The 12492-nt window shown below is 36.8% G+C and overlaps 1 protein-coding gene across 2 annotated transcripts in view; it reads right to left on the bottom strand.

Moving 5' to 3' along the window:
* The window catches only part of LOC135472344 (transient receptor potential cation channel subfamily M member 3-like), a 181158-nt gene extending 168927 nt beyond the window's left edge, over nt 1-12231 (bottom strand). For both annotated transcript variants that reach the window (XM_064751807.1, XM_064751808.1), the window contains exon 1: nt 12115-12231. The gene's annotated coding sequence lies outside the window, so the exon portion shown is untranslated. The remainder of the gene's footprint in view (nt 1-12114) is intronic.
* Between the last annotated feature and the right edge of the window lie 261 nt (nt 12232-12492).

Genomic DNA, 12492 nt, shown 5'->3' with positions numbered 1-12492 from the left:
CTGTCACATTATTTGGAGCTCTGGTCCCAGGATCACAAAGCTGTCTTAGACTTAAGAAGACTTTATAACATTTTTGAACTTACGCGCAAATTTTCAAGTTTGTCATGAAAGTCGAGGACAACTCAATATAAGTATTAAAATAAAATTTCTATGATAGGTCACAAGTTTAGAGCAGTAAACTGTTTTGAAGTTAAGACAGCTTTCTGATCCTGGGTCCAGATTCTTAAAGATTAAGTCTCCTAGATACCATGTACTATGACTACAGAAACATGCTCCAGAAGAAACTTTATCCTTGAAGCTCCACACAAAACTACATGTAGCGTACCGTTCCACACAGATAAAATAGCTGAACTAGATCATACACAGGTGCACGAATACCGATCATGTACATGTATGCCTCACGCTTTTCTTGTACATCAAGGTATAGGTAAATGTGCACAATGTGTACAATGTAGGTAAATGTGTACAATGAACTTGTACATGTAAGTTTGTAGGAGCTCTAGATGGGCTCAGAAACACTGGCCCTCAACCAAGTAATCTTCCTTGTTCAATAAAGTTGTAAGAGAAAAACTGAGAGACAATATGATGACAGCTGATTTTGGCTCATGATCCTCACTATGAAGCAGTACAGATGTGCATGGTCCTCACCATAAGGCAGTACAGATGTGCATGATCCTCACTATAAAGCAGTACAGATCTGCATGGTCCTCAATATAAAGCAGTACAGATGTGCATGATCCTCAATATAAAGCAGTACAGATGTGCATGATCCTCAAAATAAAGCAGTACAGATGTGCATGATCCTCACCATAAAGCAGTACAGATGTGATTGATCCTCAATATAAAGCAGTACAGATGTGCATGTTTATAATGTATTCAGTCTATTTACACTATTTCTGTTTCAGTTATACTCACCACTAAACAAACAAATCACTCCATGTTCACATAATTAACATTTTGTTCTGTTTTTCATACTATTTTATTAGGAGCAACAGCTTTTCTAACAATAAAAATAATGAAGTCGAGGCATCATCACAATCCAGGCATGCGGGTTAAAAGCTTGTGAAACCGTTTACATTAACATGGTGATGTCTCTTAACTTAATTATTATTACTACTGAGCCCATATATAAGACTTTGAGTTTTAAGCAGTATATAATTAACATTTATTTCCAATGCCAAAAAAATGCTGAATGCAAGAAAATAGCAAAGATGAAACTGGTAATCATGGAAAATCAAAAAGGTAATTTAAAAGACAAAAAGAAAAAAAAAAACCTGCTGTGAAAAAAATATAACACTCAAAAGAAAATAGTGAATTGAGATTCCACTGACAGACATGTGACACATGGCCCTGATGTTCAAAACTGTTTGAAGACTTAAAAACAGAGTCTAACTTTAAGTCAAGTCCTCAATCTTGTACTTAGCCTCAAAATAATTATGTAACAGCATATTAAATATGAACTAAATCTGCTGCTGTTATACTTTAGACAACTGCATTGGATTCTGACTAAGGCTAAAAATATTGAACGTAAAATATGACTGAATAACAGTAGTAGTTATTCACTTTTGCACAACTTGGACAAAGTCATAACCTTGAAAAAAAGCTGGAAACCTTGAATTAATAAAATGAAGATTGAAATGACAAGTTCATTGGAAAACACCAAAATGACACACACACACATCTGTGCCAAACTTTAAAAGTTTGTTCAATCATCAAGAACTAATTTTCAACCGCACTGACAAAAGGCTCCTGAGTCATCATGCTGCCCATTACTCATACCATATGAAGTTTGCTACTGATAATATGTGACACAGATGTATATAATATACCAATAGGGGCCTCTGTAGCCAAGGGGGTATCACGCCAGCGTGGTGCAATGACCACAGAGCCTCCCACCAATGCCGTCGCTGAGAGTTCAAGTCCAGCTCATGCTGGTTTCCTCCCCGGCCATACGTGGGAAGGTCTGGCAACAACATACGGATCGTTGTGGGTTTCCCCCAGGCTCCTCCCCATCCCCACAATGCTCGCTGCCATTGTATATAAGTGAAATATTCTTGAATACGGTGTGAAACACCAATTAAATAAATAAATAAATAAATAAAATATACAAATGAACAGTGTGATGCAGAATGTTGTCGGACAAATCAACATAATTTCATTTTCTTCATTGATATAATGACATGATTACCAAGATTCTGGAAAATCTCTGAAAATCTTCTTCAATGAAATGTTTTAAAATGTGTAAAGATGTGGGCAACAACAACTCTGTGAAATACTGGGTGACACATTAGTGAAAATGTTATACTGAAGCAGGTGTTGAAATTTTGCTTTTTAGTCTGGCAAAAAAAAAGGACAGGAATTTTAAATAAATTAACACTGAGAGACAAATTTTAAACATCCATCAAAAGTCCTGCAGTAAAAGAAGTGGCTTTTCTGGGTGGGGGGGGAGGTTGTTAGGTTACCCCCAATGAACATACATCTTTACATATACATGTAGCTGTATCTTTATTGATGGCCTTATACTCTCCTCCACAGTGTGTCTGTAGCAACCTAAGATTGGTCTAAGATTGCTATTCTGTATGAAAATAACATGTAACACTGGAATGATAAATATTGAGATTCAAAGCGAACAGACATGCCCTGTTGACTAGACCAGCTGAGAGACTGGGTGGAGGTCATGGATTAAAATACCAGACAAGAACGCATACATCCACGTCCTAAACTAGACAGGTGAAAAAAAAATCAGGTCGGATCATTCTCGCCACAAATCCACCACAGACACCCACACCGAAGAGCTAAGCTAGCTTCTTCACAATAAGACATCATTCACTTGAGAGATATTCTTAAAATGAAAGTGTCACCTGTGGCTGACGTTTCCGTCTTTAAAGCCTCCCAACATCGACAGGTGTCACACATCTATCACAGGTAGCACTAATGAGGAAAGAAAAAACACATGTGCCCAGGTAGCAACAATGATGACGACACTGTATCAGTTCACACAGAGCTAGGACATACATATACAGTACATGCTACTAATTAGTTTCAGTTACCTGTACAGCAAAGTGCTAGCTGACAAATTTAAGACGCTTCAACTTGGAAATGCCACCAAAGCCCTGAATAAAAGGAACAAGAAACAAATTCAGATAATTTATATCCTGCACTATAAATACATAAAGCTTGCGCACGGACCAGCCTGCTTTTTTCAACCTGATATAACCTTCCACACACCAAAACTGCTGACAAAATTTTATCAAAATCCAACAACTGGGACAGTTTATAGCAAGGAAACCACTGAGAATCAGGGAGTTCGTTAAACATACAAAACCTAATAGGCTCAGATCTGTCATGTTTTTAAACATGATACGATCAAGGCTCCACTGTCAAAGTGACAGGGGTTACAAAATGTTATCAAAATCAGACAATATTTGAGACAGTTATTCCGCGGAAACCTCCACCCACTGAGAATCGGTGAATTCATTAGACACTTTACAAAACCTAATAGGCAGAGATCCATCTTGATCCAAACTTGACATGATCAAGGCTTCACTGTTTACGTGAAACTGCACTCAAATTTTATCAAAATCAGACAATATTTTGCGTATTTATTGCATGGAAACCAAAGTGTGAGAGATGGACAGCCAAACTCAAAGTAATATCCCTCACTTTGTTTCAAGAGTGAGACAAAAATGAATATGACGGAAAAGCCTTGTGAATGGCATTGAATAGGCAGGTATATATAACACACAGGTGTGTTATCTGTGTCTCCATGTATGACTGATTGACTATTGTCTCCAAAAATAATGAAGTGGCTCTACCAGCAATTGATTTGACATCAGTTTGTACGGGTAAACATGTATATGTACAAGAAGGCTGTATTTTACTTTCACATAATTCCCTTTCAACTAACTAAGACTGTCTTCTATAACAATTTTCAATGTTCAAAACAGCAGAGCTATCTGTGAAGGATGTAGCAGGCTTGTTGTGCATAATAAAATTGCAGACATTTTCTGTCATTAAAGTTAAACTTCCTGATATATAGTAAATGGGTCAAATCTGGCAGAATGGCACAGGTACATGTGTCTTTACAATTATTTTTCATTCCTATTGCATTAAACAGTGTAAATGTACACATCCTGTATACAGTTCTTTCCTTGTTTCACAAAGTACACATTCAATAAAGCAGATACACTAATGCTGTGTCAGCAACAACTAATGTACAGTATAGGCTTCAAAGAAATTAAAAGTATGAGAAAACTGCTTGGTAATACGTCATGTGCACAGACAAAATGTTACAGCACTGTGTGACCTAGGGTAGCAGCTTTGAGCAGGAAGAACAGCTAAGGTACTAGTGTTTCCTACCTATTCACCTGTGATACATGTACATTATGTGTGTATGAATGTGTGAATGAGTTAATAGTGTCATGTGTACAGTCAAGTGTATCTTTCGTTTGTTAATGTATATTGGATATTGGAATGATTGGTATTTTATGCTGAATTCATCAACATACACTTATGAATTTATACTGTGTATTCATATACAGGTGGAGGAAACCGATCAGTTAGCATGGAAAACTGAGCAGAGAGTGGAGAAATCTGAACAGAGGGTGGAGAAAACTGAGCAGAGAGTGGAGAAAACTGAGCACATAGTGCAGAAAACTGAGCACAGAGTGGAGAAAACTTAGCAGAGAGCAGAGAAAACTGAGCAGATAGTGGAGAAATCTGAATAGAAAGTGGAGAACCAAGATAGCAAGTGGATGAAACCAAATAGATGATGAAGGAAACCTAAGTGTGGAAGAAACAAAATACAGGGTAGAAGAAACGAAGCAAAGAGTGAAAGAAACTACACACAGGGTGCCAACAAAAACAGATATAGGGTGGAGGAAACTGGACTGAGAGTGGAGCAAACTGTACACAGGATGGAGGAAACTAGGAAACCACAACACCTCACTTCTCTTGGGGCCCATTATACAGAGCTACCCTAATGCTGAGTCAAGCGCATTTCCCAAGGTGATATATCACTTCATTATAGGTTTTCGTTTACGCCATGCAGAGTTTCAACTGCTTTGTAAAGAGGATCCTTGTCTCACACAGATGAGAAAAAAGGCAACAGATTTGATCAAGTGACCTGACGGGTCAGCTGAGTATTAAATAGTCTGAACTGAGGCAGTATAAAATGTACAGCTGCCCATTAAAGGAACAGACAGCAAATACTCCCAAAAAGTCCGCGTTCACAAAAAAAAATGAACTACATGTACCTACTGAAATTTTCTGACTTCTCATTAGCTTGACTGAGTGTTTTAAACCTCATGGTGCACCTTTAACACAAGCCATCATATAAAGAGAGAATATGGTTCTGCAATTGATAATAATTAACCAATGAGGACACTGTGAATGTATGTACCCTAATTCCTCAACTTTTTTGCACATGAAAGAAAAACTTTATCACTACACAGAATATACATGAATAAACAAATTGCAAACATGCAAATAGGTTCAAGAATTACAGTCTTAACATTCCATGCAGGAAGTAAGATTAACGACACAATATTGCTCTTTCTGTGAGAAAATGTTTGCTACATTCAGACTTACAACCCTACAATTATCTCTGATGTGAAGACCAGCCATATTATGCGCGTTTCCAGGGGAGCTGGAAAGCTGTGAATACATGTATGTCCTGACCATGACACTGTGCTGTAATAACTGGGTGATTCGAATCAGGAATAACATCTCATTCCATCGTCAGGTGAGCTGCTGAGTGCTCAGTACATTACATGTAAGTTACATGTAACACCAGAATTTAATAATGCCTGCCGGTACAAACACTATAAATTTACAATTTCCAGAAAATAAGGCATTTTTTTTTTTTTTTTTTTCAAAACATTCACCGCCACAACATCATCACCACAACATTCATCACAATATGGCCCAAATGGAGTTAAGGAATGAACATCTTGACGTTCATTTTCTGCAATGTCTATCTTTTCCTTTAATATTATGAAAACAACAACGTGCATGTATTTTGTGTGTATTCTGTTGGATAATGTGCACATACATTTATGTTGTGCTGATGTTATAGCTTAATGTATAGTGTATTGTGTGCTTATATTTGATTTATTCATTTATTTGATTGGGGTTTTATGCCTTACTCAAGAATATTTCATATACATGTACGTGTCAAACAGCGGCTTATATACAAGTACATGTGTTTTATGCTTATGATATACCTATATATTTTGTGGTATTTTAACATCACGAAATAATGTATATGTACCTGTATAAAAAAATCTTTGAACATGAGGAAAACATATACAATGGTTATATTCCAATAATACAAGATTTACTTTATTGACAGCCAAAAAAAAATACTTACTGAAAACCATATGCTGGAAGTATAATTGGCGCTTCTTTAGGTTTTTATTTTGTTGTTTCCTTTAAGTTTGGATTACCTTTTACAGTGCCATCTAGAACAATTCTACATGTATCAAGAGAGCTATTTACATCTCATGGTTAAAGACAAGACCTTTCAAGTCAAAATTACAAACAGGCCTTGTAACATGTGTTAACTGAGAATCAGCTACAGAATTCTGGAATTTGACTTTATCACCTCTATGCACATCCAAACAGCACCATCATTAAGGCTATATTAACAAGGCACCGTCAGCTGGTCATTCCATTAAAAAGGCATTATACAAAATTATCTATGGATATTTATGTTGGGTGAGGAGATGCCGATACCATACTGGAATCTAACCCTACTGCACTCCTATACTGAGCTACAGTATGTGTGAATCAGAATTCATGCCAACTTTAATTAATTTACAGGAATGTGTGACCAATTCATTTATTTATTTGCTCTATGTCTTAATTACCCTGCAAGAACACTTCACATCTATATATAGCAGTGATCAGATTTATAGGTGTGGAAATCACCTTGCTCCACCAGATATATGTACACTACCTCACAAATCTCTTGTTCAATTTCAGATTGGAATGAATGATTATTGTTTAAATTAAGATTTAAACGAAAAGACAAAACAGGATCTGATTTAAATTATTTCAGAAGAGGTGGAGAAACAGCCCTAATCGTCACAGACATTCTTTTTTGAAGTGCTTGGTAACTCTAAAAATCAACTTCAGGAATGATTATGAGGCCATGGGATGCGCTATGTTAGGTTGTGTCTCTCTTACCCCCCAGTCATATGGTCATACGGCAAAACTGATTATAGGGCTTTCAACTGTCTCCATGTGCCCAATTTTGCTTGCTTTGAACTGCCATATCACAAAAACAAAAAGATATGCTTTTTAAACTGGGTTAAATACAACCTCACTGGTGGCAGTTTTAATGTGAACAAAAACTGCTTGACCAGGGATGGTTTTCTACCATCCAATCTTACTCACTAAATAAAACTTGCTAGAATATATGTACATATTTACTTACTCATTCATTAATTATTCATATTTGTCAATTATCACTACTAAGTTTCCTAGAAAAAGGTATACGCAAACAACTTCACTTGTTTATCTGTGACAGGTTTATGTGACATGTGCAGTATGTACAGTACATGTACAACTATTTAATATACTGTACTACCTTAATTACTTTTTGCATCTGAAAGAGCAATGTTCAGTGAACATCTTTAATTTGATTTTGGAGGCAAAACTACATTGGTTGGATTGGCCAATTTCAGGGCTTCACAAAATGTATAATTGTATCGGTCCACACAGAATAATGCCTTCAGAATAAGCTTGGAAACATGTGAAGAGTAAGATGACAGGGTTTGTGTATTATGAATCATAATTTCTGATTTATTAGTCTGTATTAAACATTTCCATGTACCCTTCTCATACCTCTCTCAAGCAAGTGCTGTGACTTCTAACTGCTTCTTGAAGAAATTATACATGCATTTCTGACTTCTATTGTAATGTAGTGTCAGTTCTTTTTTTACAACTCTGCATGGTAATTAAGTATTGTGAACATGTAATCCTGTTGTTGTGCTTTAAACATGTTAATATTTTGACAAATGAATGCTCAATAAAACACAAAGGGACAGAGGGTCTGTAAATGAACAAATTGACACCTGATTATTGTCATAACAAGCCACATCCTGGCTAATACCACCACAGTGGTTAGTACAACAATGTACAAGTGTACATGTAGCCTGGCTCTCTGTGACTGTGTCATACCACTTCCTGAATCTGTCCAGAAATCATCCACCAGGATTACTATTTACAGAACTGATAAGAATTCACGCTTTGAATTTATTTTTTCATTTGATTGGTATTTTACGCCACATTCAAGAATATTTCAAATGTATGTATGCTTGGGGTTTTAAGGCCGTACTTAAGAATTTTTCAGTCATGTGACGACGAATATTTCATATCTATGACGGCTGCTAGTATTATGGTGGGAGGAAACCCATCACCATTCGCATGTTCAGCTTTGAATTAAACTGAGACCTGGAAGCGTTTAGGTATTAAAGCTTTAATACCAGCCTGATTACTGTCTATGCCTATGAAGACAGGGTAGATATTAAACAACTATTTTTGAATATTAACGTTCAAAAATACTAAAACTGAAAAAGACGTCTTCTCTGAAAAACGAAATTACAAGAATTCAGTTGCTTTATTTCACATTATGTACATGTACGAAAGAAAATTAACTCAACTTAAAAGCAGATACAGACACAGAACAAACAGGATCTCTTAATTAGCTGTCACACAACGATATGTTCATATCCGTATACAAATTAACATTAGCCTAAGTACTTGTACATGGTGTCACTGTTAAATAGTTCCTAATGGTACATGTAGCACTCGGTCTTAATCCTTTTTCATATAACATACACACACAGGAAAGGTTGGATTTAATTTATTCCACTTAACAATCTGATTTGACAACTGCTAGTCCCAACAGGGGCTTGTCGTAGCCGGCAAGTCTCTCATTAAGTTAGCTCAGTATCCATAAACTGGTTGTCTGTGATCGCTGTCCCATGTGTATTTCCTGACTGTCTTTCTATCTCGTTAACAATATGACAACAGGGACAAGATATCCTTTCATTTTAATGAGTTTTTGGTGGTGTGTGTTTTTCTTCAGTGCGAAATCATTGGCAGAGGTAAGAAATTGAGATTCAGAATACACCCACCATAATAACACATGTAGAGAGAGACTGCAAGTTAGAGGCCGAGAGATTCAATATATACTTGTACTCATATCAGACTGGTTTAAGGAATGGTGATAATTTATTCCAGCTGATGTTGTAGGGAAATGCAGTTACATGTTTACTGTCTCTGGGAAATTAGGCACTAAATGGCATGAACTTTAATGTGGAAGAAGGTCATGTATTATTCTAACCATTGGGTTGTGGTGTCCATAAATTTGTCTGAAACAATCAGTAATGGCCACTAGAGTCTTTTAGTTTGGGAGTATACCTGAAAAAATATCAGCTACCAGAACAAGCCTACAATTAGACGACGCCAATTTTATTTTGTGTTTTACGAACAAGACAACAATAAAAATTCCGAAAATGGGGTAAAAATAAAACTAAAAATCTAAGATATATGTCCATATATCTTGAAAAGGGAAGATTACTGGGGACATTCCACATTTCTCCCAAATTAAAAAAAAATTCCTTCTGCTCGTAACACAAAAATTTAAATTGGTGTTGGCTTACCACCAAAATGAAACAGACATTGGCAAAGTTCTCTGTTTCTCTGTTGTTCTATGTGTGGGTGTTAGTGGATGATGGCCTTGGGGAAGAGCAATTTCACAGCAAATGTTCCTTTATTACATGTCTCTGGTTCACCAGGGATCTGAAGGACATGCACAAGCAACACAGTGCAGGTAGACAGCCAGCTTTTGCCTTGAAAAAAAATGACACAAATCTGTATGGGAAGTATGTATGTTTTTCAACCATGTAGGAAACTATATACAGGCAGATATTCACCATCCAAAGTGGACAAGGTTGTGTGGAAGCAGGGTTTTACTTTTAACATGAATCTGGGAATCTGATTCACATCATGATTCACATAAATCCCTTAAAAATGTCACAAAACAAAACACAAAACAACAACCAAATGTTCTCAGATTTGCAATCCATAACTATCTCCTTGGTTAAGTGGACATACATGGTGTACATCTAAGAGTTGCACATCTTTTGAAGTTTTAGGCTTTGCAGATTTGTTTACTTACATATGCATTCAACCCTTCACTCAACCGGAGACTTCAGACAACATTTGGAGATTCGGATTAGATTCTGATGGATTCCGAAAAAGGGAACATATGAGAATCCATTAGGTTCTGTTTAAAAAATGATGAAATACAGGGCCTGGGAAAGTATTTAGGATTCCATCACATGGGCATGCACAGAGGTGTGATTGAACTATCTGTGATTTATTTCCTTATTTATTTATTTGATTAGTGCTTTATGTTGTACTCAAGAATATTTCACTTATACAATGGCCATCAGCATTATGGTGGAGGAAACCAGGAACAGCCTGGGGAAAATCCAGGGCCATCCACAGGTTATTGACATACTTTCCCATGTACAACCTGAGAGAAAGCCAGCATGAGCTAGACTTGAATTCAGAGCCACTGCATTGGTCAAAGGCTCCTGAATTATTGCACCCTGCTGGCATGCTAACCACTCGGCCATGGAACAATTCGTGTGATCACTAACTGAAGATAAAACTTCACATTTTAAATTATCTGACTACTGTATAAGCACTGGACAGCTGGTTCTGTAGTGTTAACATTCCACTCCTTTCCAGTGTAAAGCGGTTTAATACAGTATAGACAAGTTCGAGAAACTACCAGAATTGTCTCATGCAGAATGTAGAACAGACTGAAATAAGCTGTTCTTAAACAAATTCACGACGGTACTTTCCTAACATCAACTACACACAGTTTTTCAAAGATTATGACAATCTGAACATAATTCAGAAGATTTCGCAGATATATTGCATTCTGTGAAAGTAACGCACCATAAACTGAGTAGTCTAGTAGTATATGTGGTCTCATGCTTACAGTGCAGGATTTGGGTCAGAGAACATATATAGCCCAAGGATAAATCAAGTCAATTCAAAATAAAGAAAAATAAATTACATTTTTCATAATGGACTGATGATATAATACTCATGCATAATACTCATGCATAATCAGGAACATGGCTGTTGTAAAGGCTAAGTTGGTGAAGTACAGTGGATTGACATCACTTCACTGAAGAATCTCCTTTTCACAATGAACATATGTGAAGTGGGTCAACCACCAACAAAAGCATCAACCTCGCCTTTACGACTACTAGGAATATTTTACTAAAAGAAATCAGTCAGCTTTATTGATGAAGGAGTTATGGAAGCCTCAGATGTGAAATTGTTATCCAAGAAACTCAAAGTTAGAACTGTGTTTCATTAAATAAACAGCATTCCAATGAAAGCATATGGTTTATCAGAATACACATAATATATTATTCTCTTAAATTACATATTACCAATAGCCCTATATTTTTAACTGATATCATTTTTAAAAAAACATCTCTTTGCAATGAGCTAAAAGAAAAAGAGTGATCAACACCAAAATCGTAACCTGCCACATATGTAAGATATATAGCATACATGTACACATGCACGAGTGGTTAAACAGAAATCAAAATACAAACACTGAAACAGATGATGTACCAATCAGAATGCATATCAAGCAGCAGTTTTGTGTCCTAACTCATCTGATGTTTGCTCCCAATTCAATGGCAGCCATGGCCACTTTACTGTGTTCGCAAGAGTAACTATTAACGCGAGCTAATATCGTATATTCGTCGATAGAGTGATCTACGGTAGCCAGACGTTGTCAGCGTGGCAATTTTTCACTCAAATCGCCCGCAAATCAATCTCAAGTCGTGAAATAAGAACTAATTCGTTTGTCTACAATTTCCATTTAAATGCCCTTCGGATTTAACAAAATTTTCTTTGTCCCTTTCAACGTAGTGACAAAACGCAAGTCAATATTTTGCAGTGTGATTTGATGGCGAGCTCGACAAGGCCGTACAACTGCCAGCACACCACTCCAAACACATGGAGGTACATATTGGCGATAAACTTAACTGAAATTATTGAATCACCTACCTTGTGCGCTGCTTGGGAAGTAAAACAACGCCTTCCTGTAATTTAGATCGTTTGCAATCCCCAAAAAACTGGCCATTCGCAAGAAAGTTGGCAGCATCGAGAACAAACGACTTCGTCGCACGTTGTCGAGCGTTGAAGGTAAAGGTCACGGGAAAGCCCGCGCTATTTATAGATTGTGTCACATGATCCGTCAGGTCGAAGGGAAATGACCTCGGGCTACCCTCAGTTCATTCATGAACACATATTTACACGCGCTGAATTTCAGTCACGAGGTGCAAAAGATAGAGTCATCCTTCAGTCTCGCGTACAAAGACAGCTTTAGGACGCACCTCAGTTTACTATAAAGTACAATCGAGTGCAGTAAAAAGAACAGTCTCA

Source organism: Liolophura sinensis, chromosome 8 (genome assembly GCF_032854445.1).
Source record: "Liolophura sinensis isolate JHLJ2023 chromosome 8, CUHK_Ljap_v2, whole genome shotgun sequence".
NCBI classification, from domain to species: domain Eukaryota; kingdom Metazoa; phylum Mollusca; class Polyplacophora; order Chitonida; family Chitonidae; genus Liolophura; species Liolophura sinensis.
This window is presented reverse-complemented; position numbering and strand designations above follow the sequence as displayed.